This window comes from Ranitomeya variabilis, chromosome 6 (assembly GCF_051348905.1).
Source record: "Ranitomeya variabilis isolate aRanVar5 chromosome 6, aRanVar5.hap1, whole genome shotgun sequence".
NCBI lineage: Eukaryota > Metazoa > Chordata > Amphibia > Anura > Dendrobatidae > Ranitomeya > Ranitomeya variabilis.
In genome coordinates, this window is record NC_135237.1 from 52,008,091 (window position 1) to 52,026,802 (window position 18,712).

The 18,712-nt window shown below is 44.0% G+C and overlaps 1 protein-coding gene across 1 annotated transcript in view; it reads left to right on the forward strand.

The window, feature by feature from the left end:
* Positions 1–11: 11 nt before the first annotated feature.
* The window catches only part of SVIL (supervillin), a 227,816-nt gene continuing 209,115 nt past the window's right edge, over positions 12–18,712 (forward strand). The window contains exon 1 of the mRNA XM_077268476.1: positions 12–166. The gene's annotated coding sequence lies outside the window, so the exon portion shown is untranslated. The remainder of the gene's footprint in view (positions 167–18,712) is intronic.

An 18,712-nucleotide genomic window follows, 5' to 3' on the forward strand; every position in this document is an offset into this window, starting at 1 on the left:
CGCCCTCGGCTGTCGCCCGGAAGCCTCAGGTCTCGGGGCCGCGCCTGTGGACTCCGGCATTATCAGTGCTGCTCGGGCACGGAGTGCGGGAGGATCAGGGAGGAGGACGAGCCACAAGTGCAGGCGGCGGTGTCCCGGGTCGGGCGCAGGAGCGGGCATCACTGGGGTGAGTGACCCTGCAGAGCGGGGAGGCCGGAGCCGGCTGCAGACTCGGCCGCCAAACTTTGTAGTTGTGGAGTGAGAGGAGCCCTGCAGGTGTGCAGTACCGGGGAAGCCGCGGGTACCCGGTGTATGGGGGGCAGTACGGCCGGGAGCAGGGTCTGTACTGAGGGGGCGTCCTGCTGTCAGGTATATGCACAGTGAGGGGTGGGCATGGTATCTGCTGTTTGGGGGTCCCCTGTTTCTCTCTTCAGCCTGAGCAGACTTGGGTTGCATCTTTGCACTATGGAGTGCCTGTTGGGGTGTGAGCCCCCTTAACCCTAGGAGGTCTGACACTGGCTGGAGCCGGGCACCGTGCAGCAGGTGGGTGTTCAGATTTGGGGTCTTACCTGCCAGTGATGAGACGTGCTGGCCGCCCCGGGGGGCTATGTAGGAGCCTCCCCTATAGGGACCAATAATCGCCCACTTATAGCAAATCATAGACCTGAAAGCTAATGTCTGTCTCAATGTAGCAGCATGGAAATAAAATCCCATATTAATATAGAATATTTTATAGCTCATTTTATTACATTTATAACTTATATTGGACGCATCTCGTCACTTCCACATCCCTCTTAACGTCTTTAATTGATCTTTTGTGCATTGTGTACCTGAACCTGTCGGCCTGATATGATGGATATGATATATAACCCTTGTTCCTTCCAGTCCTTGTTGGGTATTTTTCATCTCTTTACAGCCACCTGATAATCTCATTAAAACTGATGGATCTGTAACTAATTCTACAATAGTCATGTTTAGCTTTTGCCTTAAAGGGGTGTTCCACTACATTTTAAGTGTATCTGTCAGTAGGATCGACCCTCCTAAGCCTTGTACGTGGGCATGTAGGTCATAGGAAGCTGAGTAAAATATTTTGACATCTGCAACCTGATATCTTATTCCAGAGAAATCCACTTTTCTTATGTAAATGGTATGTTAAGATCTATGGGCCGGACATAGATCTCCCTGAGAATATGCCTCCAGAGCTTATTGTAATTGAAAGGGAGAGTTACCAGTGTGAGCCATGTAAGTAACCCAGGACAGGAGAGCTGAACTTAGTCTCCGTACAAACACGTTTGCAGCTGCAGCTCTCACAGCTCTGCTGTATTACAGCACTGATTGCCTGTGAGCTGAGAGGAACCTGCGGACGTGTCAGTTATAATCACGCACAGCTCTGCAGTGAGAGCAGAGAGCGGCCATCACCCTGGTAACGCCTCCTTCATGTAAAATAATCTCATACGGTAGAGTCTCATGCAGATCAGTGTCCGGCCCCTGGTCCTGAACAGGATTTACATATAAGACATATATGGATTTCTCTGGAATAAGGCATCAGATCGCAGATAATAAGGTATTATACTCAGTTTCCTATGACCTACTTGGCCACATAGATGATTTAGAAGGGTTGATCCTACTGACAGACTCCCTTTAAGGCCTGAGACACACAAGCGTATCACATCGGATGCAATATTCTAATAGTCAGCTCCTGCTCTGCTGCGATCAGGAGCCGAGTGTCAGCGCTCTATGCTCCGATCCGCCCGCATGAGAGGATCGTAGCACCGCTGCGGAGGAGACGGAGAAATAAAGTTCCATTGCCGGTGTCCGCGGGAATCGCACTGCACTTGGGTGAAATCTGAGTGCAGTGTGATCCGATTCATGGATGTGAGCACAGCAAGATAATCGCAGTTGTGAGCTGCCCCATAGGGTGACATTGGGCCGAGTGCTATTCGATTTGCTTTATTTTCGGAGTGCACTCATCCGATTACGTCGTAAGTGGGAGCGAGCCCTAAGGTTGATTCTCCGCAGGTTTCTCCTTCCAGGTCCTTCTTGACACACATTAAATGACTACTTTTTTTTAAAACTTTTTTTTAATAAGTTAAATTGGACAACCCCTTTACAGGGAACCTGTCGCCAAAAAAAAGCTATTAACCTGCAGATATGGGTTTAATCTGCAGGCTAATAGCGTTTCGTTCTGGTGACAGGTTCCCTTCAACTAATTGAATAGGGGGACCATGCCGAACCATATGGGTATGTGCACACGTATTCTTGAGATCAGTGGATTTTTCCGCAGCGGATTTGTGAAAACCGCAGGTAAAAGGCACTGCTTTTTACCTGCTTATTTCCTGCAAAATTACCGCAGATTTACTGTGGTTTTTGTGCGGTTTTACACCTGCGGATTCCTATTATGGAGCAGGTGTAAAACCGCTGCGGATTCCGCACAAAGAATTGACATGCTGAGGAATGTAAACTGCTGTGTTTCCGCACGTTTTTTCCCGCAGCATGTGCACTGTGGATTGCGTTTCCCATAGGTTTACATTGTACTGTAAACGCATGGGAAACCGCTGCGGATCCGCAGCAAAATCTGCAGCGTGTGAACGTAGCCTTAGTCTTTGCCAAGTTTCTGGTTCCTGTGGACATCCGCAGATAATCTTGAGCTGTTTGGAGGATATAGAGGGTGGGTGCACTACTTTTCATTGCTTGTTCACAGTAGTGCTTTCCTCCATGCAGGTATCCATCCATTGGGTATTAGTTCACAAGGGACTAAACTGCTGCACACGTCTGCAGCGAACCTCCCCTGCCGCAAAAATAAAATCCAACCTCAATTTGTAAAATTGACTCTGAAAATCCACTGCATACATAAATTGATAATCTACAGATTTCAAATTTTCAGCGTTGGTCAATTTACTTATTTTCTCTGCAGCATGTGCTGGAGATTTTGTGTAATCCATTCACCACACTGATACTGTGCTATGTAGTGTTTTTTTTTTTTTTTTTCCTGTTGCAGATCCACAGTTGAGGAGAATTCCCTTAGGGTAAATGCGTACAATTGCGTATTTCCTGTGGATTTTCTGAAATGATTTGCACATGGAAAATCTGCGGCTTAAAGAGAACCTGTCAGCAGGATTTTGAGAAGTAAAGTAAAGACCTGACCATATTGGTGCTGGGATACTGATTATAATGATACCTGTGCTGAAGAAAATCTGTTTTTGTATAATCCTTGTTTGAAGTTTTCTTGTTATGATGTAATTGTGCATCGGGGCGGCTCTGACCCATCGTCTGCCTCCTGTTTGAATGACTGGTACATGATCTGCCAGTGACCTGCCTCCTATCTTAAATATTGCGCTAGTGCCTGCGTTAGGTCTCCAATAAAATGGTGCCATAGTTGGTGCATGAGTGGTCGTTGGTTCAGTCGCAGCCATATTGGTCTCCACTGAAATGGTGCTGTCGTTGGTGCATGTGTGGTCGCATCCATATTGGTCTCCAATAAAATGGCGCAGTTGGTGCATGCATGGTCGTATCATATTAAAAAAATATATAATATAAAAAAAATGGATATACTTACCTTCTGATGGCCCCCAGAGTCCTCCCGCCTCTCAGCGCTGCACGCGGCGGCTTCCGTTCCCAGGGATGCATTGCGCGAATCACCTGGGATGACGTTGCAGTCACGTGACCGTGACGTCACAAAGGTCCTTCGCGCAAAGCATCCCTGGGAACAGAACGTAACTGGAGCGCCGCTGAGGAGATCGGGGGCCGCCGGAAGGTAAGAATATCCATATTTTTTAAATTATTTTTAACATCTATCTTTTACTATTGATGCTGCATAGGCAGCATCAATAGTAAAAAGTTGATCACACTTGTCAAGCACTATGTTTGACAAGTGTGACCAACCTGTCAATCAGTTTTCCAAGTGATGCTTCAAATCGCTTGGAAAACGCTAGCATTCTGCAAGCTAAAAACACTTGTCTTTTGCAGGAAAACGCATGCGAATTCCTCATGCGTTTTACCCACAGCTGGGAGTTGCGGAAATGCTGTGGACATTTCCGCAGCATTTCTGCAACATGGGCACATAGCCTTAATCTCTCCTCTGTGATCTCATCTGTGGCATATACACAATGCAATTCATGGATTTTGCGGCAGAAAAATTTACTAAACATGAATTTGCAGCCAGCAGGTTTGTGACTGAAATTTCTGCTACAAATCTGTGCGTTCAGCCTAATAAGCAGCAGATTTTCTGTACTCTGCCGTTTCAGCAGTGATTGCAGTGGAGTATCTGCACTGAAGCGAAAAGGGTCACAAAGAAATGATCCTTAATCCCTCTTGTGAAGAGGAGCTGAAAAGTACAACTGTCACATAATACTGCACGGCGGCGTTCTCTGCGAGCCTGTAAGGCTACGTTCACATTTGCGGCCAGCGCCGCAGCGTCGGGCGCCGCAGCGTCGGGCGCCGCAGCGGCGCCGCATGCGTCATGCGCCCCTATATTTAACATGGGGGCGCATGGACATGCGGCGCACTTGCGTTTTGCGCCGCATGCGTCGCTGCGGCGCCCGCGTCGGGTCGCAGAGGACGCAGCAAGTTGCATTTTTGCTGCGTCCAAATTCAATGAAAAAAACGACGCATGCGGCGCAAAACGCAGCGTTGTGCATGCGTTTTGCTGCGTTTTTGTTTGCGTTGTGCGCTGCGGCGCCGACGCTGCGGCGCACAACGCAAATGTGAACGTAGCCTAATATGAGTGGGTGGTCCAGACATCGGCAGGTTTGCATGTTGTCTTTGGACATTGAAGGTGGCACTTCCCGGAGATCAGGCTTCTGATGATGTCATGGAAGACAAATCCTGAGTGATACCTGATCCTGCGATGCTATTGAAGGTGATAGTTATCACTTGGATGAAACACAGGGCTGGTAAAATGACAATATGTGCATTGTGCCTGCTCCGATGCACCAGGAATAATAGGAAAGTGCTTGTCACGGTTGGGTAAGATCAGATCATCAGTTCCTCTCTGTATGTGGGCGTATCTAGAAGAAAAGTGTAGTTTGTTCATACTGCAGAGGATAAAGCCGGTGTAGGTGTGAGACCATCTATCAGCCTGTGGGCCCCATACACAACGGACTGACCCGATGAACAATTTTGCTCCATCAGGTGACCGGCAGTCTGTTTACACTGGAAAATTAATTGTGAAACGAGCATTTTTAAGAACGCTCGCTCACGATTATGCGCTAGGGAGTGCCACCGTCCAACAGTCAGGTTCATGTCAGACAACCCATTCATTACCTATTTATTAAAGTGATTGCTATTACATGTAGAATAGTAATGTCGAAGCTTTTTTTCTTAGGACTTTGTTGTGCCGTTTCTCTCCAGTGTTACCATCCCCATGTTATTGCGGAGTCTTTCTACGCAACCCAATCAGTGATGACTGTATATGAACGAAAACTCATAAGCCGTGTTCACACATTGAAGCCACCACGTGCAGAAGAAACAATGCCCTCGTGGGGTTTTTGAAATAATTGTCCATCCAATTTTGCCAGTAATTTTTGCATTCAAGTTTTTTATTGACAAACTGTACTTCTTTTACCAGCCATGTTTATGCCACGCAGTTTTGTAGGATTGTCGGCAATTAAAAAGCTATTTGTGACCAGTGTGCGACGGTGGATTTGCTAGTATGAACACCCGATACTGTAGCGGTGGATACAATTATTTCCCGTCTGAGTTACATCTGTGTTTTCTGTACACAATCGCCGGCCTCGTGGGTCATGATAGAACGCCATTGCCACTTTGCACTAAATGATGCCGCTAAGTACGACAACACTTGCTCTAGAGAATACATCTGTAATTACTAATTAGTCGTGTGCCATCGCAGGGTATAATTTATCTTCTGATTGATTCATTTTGTGTGGCAGATACAAGGAAATCTGTAGTGAGTCTGTGTACGAGTCCTGGTCAGCAGCACCGTGTATGCTAATATTTTATAAGGAAGGGCGCAATGTCTGGGAACGTATTAGCCACTATGCGACATTGAAGCTAACAGCGTAGGCAGATGTATAGACTGGATCGATCCATCTTTTAAGTTAGAGCGAGAACTAGGTATATAAAAGTTGTAAATAGAATCTGTCCCCAAGCTTGTGCTCCAGCCATGTGTCACTTGGCTTCTTGCTATACAGCCACATTCACACACCGGTATTTTGCTCAGTATTTGACATCAGTATCCGTATTTGTAAGCTAAAACCAGGAGAGGAACAATCAGAGGAAAAGTATAATAGAAACACGTCATCACTTCTGTATTTATCACCCACTTCTGGCTTTGGCTACAAATACTGATGTTAAATGCTGCAGTGTGAACGTAGCCTTAAGTTCCGTTTTATCTGCTGCAGCTCTGCTATTGAGCTCTGGATATCCCTGCCCTCCACACTGACTGGCAGCTTTCTTCCTATGCACAGTGTAGACCAGGGGTCCTCAAATTTTTTAAACGGGGCCAGTTCTCCGTCCCTCAGACCATTGGAGGGCCGGAAAATAGTTTTAAAAAAATCAAACTATGAACAAATTCCTATGCACATCTTATTTTAAAGTAAAAAAACAAAACAGGAACAAATACAAAAATGAAGAACAAGTAAATCAATAAACTGACTGGTATTTCAATGGGAACTATGGGCCTGCTTTTGTCTAATGTGATGGTCCGTGTCCGGTTCCATATTTGTCACTGCTAGTTGTAACAAGTGAAGCAATTGTTCGTTCTTGATATCATGGCTTCCTAGGGATTCCAAATTGCTATTAGTAACATATCAATATATATACAGCGCTACAAAAACAATATACCAGAAATAAAATTGCCCACACAGACATACAGACTGCACTGCCCATCAATGCAGCCTTGCCAGTCCATATATTTTCAGCTTCACCAGTGCCCATATTGGTGGAACTCCGCTTTTACCTCAGGCTCAGACTGGTGTAGTGCGAGAGTCCCCAGTAGGCAGGTAAAGGTCCCCAGTAGGCAGGTAAAGGTCCCCAGTAGGCTTGATAGACCGGACCCGGCGTAAGATCAAAACAACCCCTCCCCCCCCAGTACTCACCTATGTCACCCGCTGCTCTGAAGAGGCGCCCGCTTGACTCCGTCTTCTTCTGGCACAGGCAACGTGACAATCACGTCATCTGTGCTGCATATGGAGGGCCGCTCATCGCCTTTCTTCCCCGCCTTGTCGATTTCAGGGCCCGTCTGCATTGAACTGTAGTGAAGTTCAATGTCGGTCACGCCCAGGGGCTGGATAAATGTCCTCGGCAGGCCGTATGTGGCCCTCGGGCCGTAGTTTGAGGACCCCTGGTGTAGACTGATGGCCATCGGTCAAGTGTGTGGCTGGGATTAGAACGATCTCACTTAGAGGACAAGCAGTTCTGAAGCAAGTAAAACTGTGATATTATGAAAGCCACAGCAAGGAGTCCAGTAAGTAACCTTGCACCAAAATTGAGGTTTCTGTCCCTATTTTATACTGACAGATTGAAAAGCATAATCATGGTCACAAATTCACTTTAAGAGGAAGCTGTCACTAGGTCCAAAGTGTCCAATTTTTGTTATTTTGTTTGAGAATTTTCCTCTTTTTCTAAATAGAAAACAATTCCACCCTATGGTTAAAAACATATTTTAATTTTTATTTTGTGCCAATTTTTTATGGTCTTACAAGGGTGTGTGGCTCACATTATCCTTTGGGGTGTGTTTTTAGGCTGATCTGAATTGTTTCTCTTTGAGCCACACCCCCTTGGCAAAGACAAGAAAAAGTAACACTAAATAAAAATGGCTCAAATCTCGGAACCTTTATGGAGGGATTCAAAAAAAAAAAAAAAAAATTGAACATTTTTGACCTGGAGACAAGTCGTCTTTAAAGGGAACCTGTCACCCCCAAAATTGAAGGTGAGCTAAGCCCACCAGCATCAGGGGCTTATCTACAGAATTCTATAATGCTGTAGATAATTCTCCGATGTATCCTGAAAGATGAGAAAAAGAGGTTACATTATACTCACCCAGGGGCGGTCCTGCTGTGGTCCGGTCCGATGGGTGTCGCGGTCCGGGGCCTCCCATCTTCTTACGACGACGTCCTCTTCTGGTCTTCACACTGCGGCTCCGGCGCAGGCGTACTTTGTCTGTCCTGTTGAGGGAAGAGCAAAGTACTGCAGTGTGCAGGTGCCGGGAAAGGTCAGAGAGATTGTTAATCGCTGATAGTGAACAGATTTTTATGGAAGTGAAACTGTGTACACGAAAGGATGTTTTCCTTATACAACTAATAAACCTACGGTAATTGATATAAAACAGAAAGTCTATAAAATAAAGGCCAAAGTTATGGCTGAGGTTTAGCTAAAAACTAGGCCCGCAAGCAGTTTGCAAGTAAAACAAATGCTGTGTAAAAGAAAATGCCATGTTATATGTTGTCCTGAACATAATGGTAGCCAGTATCATTGGATTTTTTTTTTTTTTTTATCGTGATCATTTCATACATAGCGTTGTTTAAAAGAAATAAAACTTAAAAAAAAAAAAAAAAAAATCAAGTTCTACATCAAAAGCGAAAAAGAAAAAAATACCAGTTAGTATGTTGTACATGATAACATGGCCCTTACAATGCCTACAGTCTTGGCCAAACGTTTTAAGACTATGTGCCAATGCTTTTCTGTGTGAACATGCTCTGACCGATTACATGCTGTTTTATGCTATGTGCACACGTCAAGTAGTTGCACCAAAAAAGTATTAGCTGGATAAATGCTGCATAAATTGAGCCCCAAGATCGTCTTTATTCTTTTTTTTTTTTTTTTCTGGAAATGTTTTTTTTTTAATTTATTTATTTATTTTTTAATCTAACTAAAGGTTTTTACAGCATAGTCGTATGATATGAATATATTCAGAACATTAGGAAACGTAAAAACCAGATTGTGGTCAACATTCTAATAATTTCTGATGTTTAATGTGTTTAGATTATTTTTTTAAATAATTCAAAGGCTGCCCGTGACCCATAAGTAAACGTTCGGGGGTCACATATTCTCCCGATTAATGTGCATTCTGTTGCTCAAGTTTTACAATTAAAAATCCACATGTCGGGTCAGTTGAAGGTTTTTTTTTTTTTTAATTTTTTTTCCTCTTCTATGCAGCATATCACTGTAATTGGGTAAAATGTCATCCACTGTAATACAGCCTAAAGCCACGCTCAGTATTTTTTCAGTATTTGTAAGCCAAAACCAGGAGTGGGTGATAAATAAAGAAGTGATGACGTGTTTCTATTATACTTTTCCTCTGGTTGTTCCACTCCTGGTTTCTCCTTACAAATACTGATGTAAAATACTGACCAAACACTGAACGTGTGAATGTGCCCAATTCATCAACGCCAGTGATTTTCCTCGCCAGGCTTGATGAGGGGGCATGGTGGAGCCAGACACTCCTTATTCATCAGGAGGCCTCTTCATGAATCTGGAGCGTTTGACGAGTGACGTGCGCCTCAAGTGCTACACTAGAAATGTTTGCACCAGTCACGGTCTGGAGTGAGATTTCTGATGTAAGGACGGCCATAGCTTATCGTGAATTGGACAAGCTGTGGTCTCACACCATGCCTCGCATCTACCCCAGCTCCACACACTTTGGCGGAGCTAGGAAAAACTGGCGTGTTAAAGACAAGTTACTAATTTGTTTACTCAGTTAGGTAAATTATAGTAACAGTGAGTGATGCACTATATATATATATTTTTTTTTTAATTAAGAATTAATGTTAGCTTTTTCTGCTGAAAAAAAGCACACGGACAAATAAACATCACCATGGGCGCTATACAGGAGTTTTCCTATTAAACACGACAAGAAGCGAATTTGAAAAGTATTTAAATCAACATCCGTTCCAAAATCCATATTACTAACTATTTGAACATATCTGTACTGCCCTCCATAGAATGTTAGGGCACATCACCAGGACCCCTCACAGGTGCAGAGAACAGAAGGGGCCAGTGCCGCTCCTGGTAGAGGATTAGACTGAATGGAGTAATGTTGCCGCTGTAGGATGAATGTCTTCAGACTGGAGATCCTAGTGCTGCCATGATGGGCTCACTGGTCCGGCCTCTCGCAGGCTTTGTGAATTCAGAAAAGGAGTATAGAGGTCGCCTGCTGCTTTGATGTTGACCTGTCTTTATGGAATGATTTCTTCCTGTTTGCTGGTAGTGCTTGGGATGGATATTGTTTGTCCCCTTTTGTGTTCTTTTGGTTATTTCATTTAATTGGACAAGGGGCATGCTGACTCATAGCACAAGTATTCAGTAGCATGGCTTTCATCCCTGCCAGGGTCTGCTTACTTGTATAATCTCTGTGCATACCATGATTAGCACATTCACTCTGTCATCATGGTCTGTAACCGATTTCAAAAGTATGTGTTGCAACATGGCCTGGCAGTGTCGTACAGCATGCACAGAAGCCAGCGCTCCTCTGCTGCTGATGTTTGGTGTTTTGTACAAAATGTACTTCACTTATTTCCTGGAAGATTAATTCTGAAATGAAATGTATCTGACTTGTATTTATGCAAGCCTTTATGTAATGTTTTGGTAATTTTACTTTTTGATGGTTGCTTCCGTGATGGCTGCAGTGGGGACTCCATAGCCACCCCCTTTCTACGATAACTTAAATGCTTGATAAAGCACTGACACCACCTCTTTTAAATGAACACTAAAGGTACCGTTACACTAAACGACTTACCAACGATCACGACCAGCGATGCGATTGTTGGTAAGTCATTGAGTGGTCGCTGGGGAGCTGTCACACAGACAGCTCTCTCCAGCGACCAACGATCAGGGGAACGACTTCGGCATCGTTGAAACTGTCTTCAACGATGCCGAAGTCCCCCTGCAGCACCCGGGTAACCAGGGTAAACATCGGGTTACTAAGCGCTTAGTAACCCGATATTTACCCTGGTTACCATTGTAAAAGTAAAAAAAAAACACTACATACTCACCTTCTGATGTCTGTCACGTCCCCCGGCATCCACAGGGTTACGCGCTGCTGCCGAGAGCTTCCTGCACTGACTGAATGTGTCAGCGCTGGCAGCAGTGGTGACGTCACCGCTGTGCTCTGCTTTACGGCCGGCCGGCGCTGACACATTCAGTGCAGGGAAGCCGCCGACGGGGGACGTGACAGACATCAGAAGGTGAGTATGTAGTGTTTTTTTTTTTTTTTTACTTTTACAATGGTAACCAGGGTAAATATCGGGTTACTAAGCGCGGCCCTGCGCTTAGTAACCCGATATTTACCCTGGTTACAAGTGAACACATCGCTGGATCGGTGTCACACACACCGATCCAGCGATGACAGCGGGTGATCTAGCGACGAAATAAAGTTCTGGACTTCTAGCTCCGACCAGCGATATCACAGCGGGATCCAGATCGCTGCTGCGTGTCAAACACAACGAGATCGCTATCCAGGACGCTGCAACGTCACGGATCGTCGTCGTTCTCGCTGCAAAGTCGCTTAGTGTGAAGGTACCTTTAAACAGAAAATTCACAAACAAAACATTTCAGCAATTTGTCTTTTTTCTTATCCTATTCGTGCTGCAATGTCTCCCTTCTCCTAGTTGTTCTTATGTGACTGTAAAGGTACTGTCACACATAACGATTTCGTTAACGATATCGTTGCTTTTTGTGACGTAGCAACGATATCGTTAACGAAATCGTTATGCGTGACAGCGACCAACGATCAGGCCCCTGCTGGGAGATCGTTGGTCGCTGCGAATGATCAGGACCTTTTTTTGGTCGCTGATCACCCGCTGTCATCGCTGCATCGGCGTGTGTGACGCCGATCCAGCGATGTCTTCACTGGTAACCAGGGTAGATATTGGGTTACTAAGCGCAGGGCCACGCTTAGTAACCCGATGTTTACTCTGGTTACCATTGTAAATGTAAAAAAAAACCCACTACATACTTACATTCCGGTGTCTGTCACGTCCCTCGCCGTCAGCTTCCCGCACTGACTGTGAGCGCCGGCCGTAAAGCACAGCGGTGACGTCACCGCTGTGCTGTGCTTTATGGCCGGCGCTGACAGTCAGTGCGGGAAGCTGACGGCGAGGGACGTGATAGACACCGGAATGTAAGTATGTAGTGTGTTTTTTTTTTTTTTTTTTTTTTTTTTTTTTTTTTTACATTTACAATGGTAACCAGGGTAAACATCGGGTTACTAAGCGCGGTCCTGCGCTTAGTAACCCGATGTTTACCCTGGTTACCCGGGGACTTCGGCATCGTTGGTCGCTGGAGAGCTGTCTGTGTGACAGCTCTCCAGTGACCACACAACGACTTACCAACGATCACGGCCAGGTCGTATCGCTGGTCGTGATCGTTGGTAAATCGTTAAGTGTAACGGTACCTTAAGATAACTGGCTGCAGCAGGAGCCTTCCCCCTTTGGGTCTGAGTGTAGCAGGACATAACGTTGCTAATAAAAGACCCTTCATTAAAGGTGTGTGGCTTTATTTGGCTGCCACTTTTTGAAAGCTGGCTATCATTAAGGGGGATCTTTTATATGATAAAGGTGTTATCTTCTCCAGGACAGTTAGTGATGACACCTGTCAATCGGTCACCTAGCTCTGCAGCCAATTGATGCCCTCAGTGGTCGAAATACTAAATGTGCGGGTTGTCATCAAACCTGTTGGAGATTACCAGAGTGGTGTGTTCACATGTCCAGTAGTCATCCGTTACAACTGATCCAGCAGCATTCGTTGGCAAAAAAGTTGTGCAGACATTTAAAAAAAAAAAAAAATTTCCACTCAATCTGTTTAACATTAATGTCTATGGAGACCAGATCCTTTAATTAGCCTTCTATTCTCCCATTTCAAATGATCCATTTTTTGCGTACTGGAGGTGGAAAAATAAATATTTGGTGTGTGGCTGGACATGTGAACTTTCAAGTAATCATTCATTTAAAATTGATCCAGTAAGCAAAAATAGGATCAGTTTAAAATGGAAAAACTGATGGATAACTATTGGATCCGTTTTCCATAGACCTCAATGTTAAAAAGAAACTGATCCAACCTAAATCCGTTTTTTTTTTTAAACTGTCAAAAACGTTGAGTCTGCACAACTTTTTTTTGCCTGCATATTGTTGCTGGATCTGTTCTAATGGATAATTACTGGACATGTGAACACAGCCTAAAACTTATTTCTTTGTCTGGACACTTTTTTTTTAAATTTGTGTTGGAAAGCATGCTGACTGTAAACATCAATCCGATATTTGCTAGTATATGTCGCACGCACATAAGTAATTTAATCTTTTATTGGCATTGGAAATCACCTACATACACCAAAGTGCCGCTGCTCTGGTGCTTTGATTTTTGGACCTTGGTGACATAACTAAGTGACCTGTCATAATTCACAGTATCACTGATGAACCTTGAGGTTCTCCTGCAAATCTCAGGCTGTCATCAGAGTAATGATTGCGGTGCACATGTCTGTCAGCTTCCCATAGCCTGGTATTATCAGTAACCGGAATAGTGCAGGCTGGACAGTGCTGATAACGCCGCTCAGCCCCTAGTAAAACTGATTATAACCATGGTAAACAATGGTTCATCTGAAGCTCCTGGAGACCAATATTGACCCTATTGGTGAAGCACATTTTTCTAACTCTAGAGAATCTTTACCTGTTCTATTTTTCTTACAACTTTTTCTGGAAATGCTCGGTGGCAAAAATAATAGTTATTGCTTTGAAGGTGAGGGGGGCGATTTTAGCTGCTTCCTCCAGATGGAAAGAGAAGGTGTTTTTTTGGCTGGTGCTTAGTCCTGGATAATTTTGCAAACCAAGATGAATGAGGGATTAAGAATGAGAGGTTGGCTGTAATGGAAGCAGGTGCTGGAGTAAGACCTTCTTGAGACAGGATGAAAGGGAGAGTTTCTGTAGGACATGCGGGATTACTAGGAACTTGGCAGAAATCTCAGAAGCACATGAACTCCTGTGGATTCAGTAACGCGCGAGAACCATTTTCCATTTAATATTTGGGTCATTTTATTTTATGTTTGACTTCTAAGAAGCTACTAAAACAAACAAGCCCTTGTAGTCTTTGTATCCACACCTGCTGTATTCCAAGTCCAGCTTGGACTATAGCTCTAGTTACTTCAGTAAACCTTGGATCAGAGGTCACATTCAACTCTATCCCCCCGATTCAAGTCAATGTCTCAAAATGGTCACATTTTAAACAGGAGTCCTAAATAATTTAGTGTAAAATTTGGCAATTATCATGTGTTGAACCCCCCCAAGGATCTCCACGTATCGAGTCATTCTCTTGGCTGAAGTTCAGTAGCGCAGACCATATGTGCAGGTAAAGTTGGCGGCTGGTTTTGCCAACACTGGTTGACTTTTGGTGCCTTTTTGGCAAGTAAATGATCGCGGGATCAACGTTTTGTAGGAAGTCTCATTCCCGATTACCCACCTGTGTATACCTGCTGGTGATCACCCAACAAATGTGCTCGATCATCATTAGATCGGATTGTTTATAATGGCAAAAATAATCATTATCGGCAGCACATTGTCCACAGAGCACAGGGGATGTGCTGCCGATAATATACTATATAATGTGCATTGATGGTTCGAAGTTGGCACTTCTAGATGTACCTTGTGGTATGTGCGTTGGACCTCTGACCCCTCATAAGTTGTTTTCAGGGTATATTTATTGCCAGCAGTCTCAGGCTCCAGTGTACTTTCCTTTTCTTTATGCAAAGGCATACTTTGTTCATAAAAATGGGACTAATTGGAGGAGGGAATATAGCTGTTGTCCAAATGACCTAGCTATTAAAGATGCACGGCCAGCTGTACTCTTTACAATGGATCTAAGCTGCGGAAGATCCATCTTTTCTTCTTAGGCACCTGATAAAGGTTGGGTCAGTTCCAACAGCATTGTTAGGCCTTGACTTTTGGATATGGGATGGACCCCAGTCCATCTTAAAACCACCATAACTACTGTAAACCTAGGCACTAAAATAAATACACAAAACACATTATTTTGGTTGTCAAAATGGCCACCGCTTTTATTTAAATCACAGGATTAAATAATCACAGTAGGAGTCAGGTGGAGTGCTAGTACATTGGGATTCACAAGTACTGCGATATCCCCAGCTGTCTGACATACAGCACCAGGACAGACAGCCATAAAGGGGCGGCACGCACTGGCTTGCCATTCAAGCAGAGGCAGTAAACTTTCAGGGCACCAATGACCCTATTATCCTCACTCCTGTGCTTAACCACTGTGCCCGCCCCTGATTGATGTTACCATTACAACGTCCTTGAGGCTGGCCACCAAAGCTGAGCCTGCTCACCACCATGAGGTTTTACATCCTCTATTAGTTAAAATGAGTCCACCTTAACTTGTCTGCAACTTCCACCTGACTCCTAAACCGCAAAGCCGCGACGGGTTATAAATTCCAAGTCTCATTTTACACTTTTTTTTTTTTTTTATAATTAAATCATTTTTGTAAACTTAAAAACTAGAAGTCCCTGCGAAAGCATTAATGGGACTAAACTTGGCAAACCTCCAACTCACAGAGAGTCATCCTACAGCGCTCAGGAGAGGAAAAAACCCCTGTGGAGGAAACCTCTAGGGAACCATGGCTGAAGGATTGCCCTTCCCTTGGGCTTAGGTTACCGCAAATAAAACTCTTTATAGCCAATATACAATTGAGTCTGGTACAAGATATGCAATGACAAATTCAAAAATGCAATAAAGCATTTATCATTATACGAGCAATAATTAAAAAAGTTTTAGGACAGATTATAAACAGGGCGGGAGGGCGGGTAATGTTTCCTCCTGTCCATCCTGTGAGAGAAAGAGGGAGAGCCAGAGTTGCCTCCCCTATATAAGCCCACCCTCCTCACAGTAATACACCAGGCACAAACATCTAAACTCCTTCCTCTTAAAGCAACAACACTCTTGTTTAAAATCTACACCGCAATACAAACAAAAGCTGCAGGAGTTCTCGGTCCGCCCATCCCCAAGTCATGTCCACCTCCATCTAGTCTCCGGTGGTTTCTGGAGGGTAATCAGTGCTGTGTTTGTCTGACAATGATGGTTATTTTTGGCTGGGTGGTGGTGATGGGTGCACACAGTGTGTGGGAGTAGTAACCGCAAATATGGAAAGTGATAGAAATACAGAGGCGTCCCTACATGTGACCTTTGGAAATGCTGCAAAAATGCAGCGGTAAAAAGTGGCGCTTGCAAGACTGTTCACATGACCATTTGGTATCCATTTGTAACAACTTGGTACAAAAAAAGCCCAAAAAAGTCAAACAGATCCGATTGGAAATGGAAAATTATTTTTTCACTTTTTAATGGATCCATATCTGATCTGTGCATATACAGTGCTACCCCCCCCCCCCCCAATAAAAAAAAATAAAAAAAAAATTGTTAAACGGATGACTGGGAGATCAGATCAGATCTGCACGGCCTCATTGAATAACATTTGGTCCAAGTGCAATCAGTTTTCTTAATTTTAGGGTTGCCCTCGTCCCATTTATACGCTAATGTGAGCGAACCCTTATATTATTCTGTTACAAGTGTCATAATAGCATTAATAGTATATTCTCACTATAGTGCATAATTGTCACTTACTTTTAGTAAGATTATATACAAATAGTGGTAAGTGGCAGCACAAGACTTTCTAGGTTCCCTGACTGCTCCTTAGGCTGGACGGACGTGAATGAAGCCTGTCTGTAAACATCGGGCCCCGCTGGCTATATGAAAAAGATCTACTAAATCTGAACAAGAAGGCTTTTGTGCTCCTCATATTTGCTTATTGCCTATAAAATGTAACTGCCTGGGACACAAGTTCCTTCTCTAGTCGCACACTATTGCCCGTAGCCGAGAAGAAAACCCCGGCTTTGTTCTGTGGTTTTTTGCTTTCTGAGATTTGCATGTGTGATATTTGAATACTCGCTGTTACTACCGCTCCTCGCAAAGACCAAGAATGTATTCCATCTGTATGGTTGTCTAACCCTGTAATTGTGGGTTGGGAGGCATAGCTGGTCCCTAAAGGTAAGGTCTGTCTGCCAGGTAATAATTATATTTCTATAGCGCCAACATATTCCGAAGCACTTCACATTTTAGAGGGGACTTGTACAGACAATAGACTTCTGGTGTTCTTTTCTTTCTTTTTTTTGGCTCTAAAATAGTCAGCCCCTAGATCGCACATCCTATTGTATCTAGCTCCGGCTCACAGTGGAAGTCATTTTTACAAAACTGCTATGTCTGCTTATTGTTAGGGCTCAGTGCCCAGTGAGAAAACTGTACATTATTATTTTTCTCTTTTAAATTTCTATGTCACTAGTTATATTGACTTTAAGCCTGAATTTTAGGTAATTTTCTATTGATCCTTTTCGGAGTCCTTATCGACTCTTGAGATGATTGAGCTCCATTTATTGGTGTCGGGATATTTCTATGAAGATGATTGGTCCCTGCACTTTCAGACAACGTGATCTGTTAATAACGTGATAATTGGATAATCTGCTAATGATTTTTACAAATTGTTGCCTTGAGGCCTGTGCATCATTTACACACCTCTGCAGCCGCTGAGTGTTCTCAGGCTTTACTTCTCGCAGAAGTATTCCCTCTATACTGCTAAATGCAGAGAACAGGTAGTCTCCTGCTAGAAGGTGGATACCAAGCAAAATCCATCTGACAAAAAAACAATGTGCACATACCCTTAGGTCTCGCTCACACTTGCAAATAAATCGGACGAGTGCAATCCGATAATAAAATCAGATTGAATAACATTAGTCCAAATGCAATACTTCAGTGCTCATCTGTGATTTTTATTTTTCTAGCTTCAATTGGATCGAGATCAGGCTAGAAAAAAACCCCAAAACACGCAGCATTCTGTGAGATTCAGATGGCAGGCACCCATACAAATCTATGGGTGCGTGTGGAACATTGGACTGCACTCAGATGTCACCAGAGTGCAGTGCGATTCCTGTGGCTTACTGGAACCAGAGGAGATGGAGAAATCACTCAATCTCCTCCACACCTGTACTCCGATCCCCTCATGCAACAGGATCAGAGCACTGACACTCGGATCACACTTGCAGCAGAGCCGGAGCAGAGTGTCATTGCATATCACATCCGATGCCATACGCTGGTGCGTCTCCAGCCTTAGTCCTTAACAATCACTCCAAAATACTAGCCTTTAGGTATCTTGCTACAGTATAACTTGCTTATCACTGCCTGCTGTCAGGTGTAATCCATCTCTAGCAGCATAGACCAGACAGACATGGACTGCAGGATTAGGGCAGGTCTTTCTTTCTGCTCCTGCTCTCCTGTCTGTCATATTGCATGTAGCCACAGCAAGGGGGGACAAGCAAGCTTTAGGATAATGGGAGAATCTATGTATGCATGAAAGTGAGGTAAAGGTGGTTCCTGCATCTATAGTTCTGGCAGAATGCTAACGAAGAGGGACTGGCTACTCCAAAATCAATGGATGGCAAGTTACAAAGCATGAGGATTCTGACCTTTCTTGGAAATGCAAGACTGGTATGGACACTAGTCAGTTATTACTTGTGGAGTCAGTCAGCAGGACCTTGCTGGCAGATCTTAGCCTTTGGATGAACGCTGTCTTGCATGTATCATCAGATTAAGGCCATGTTCCCGCATAATGTAAATGCAGCATTTTTAAATTTTTTTTTTTCATTTTGTGTGCAGAAAATCTTATATGCCTAACAATATGGATGCGGATTTGCGCTCACTGGAACAAGGCCTCCGTCTCGTTGGTTTACAC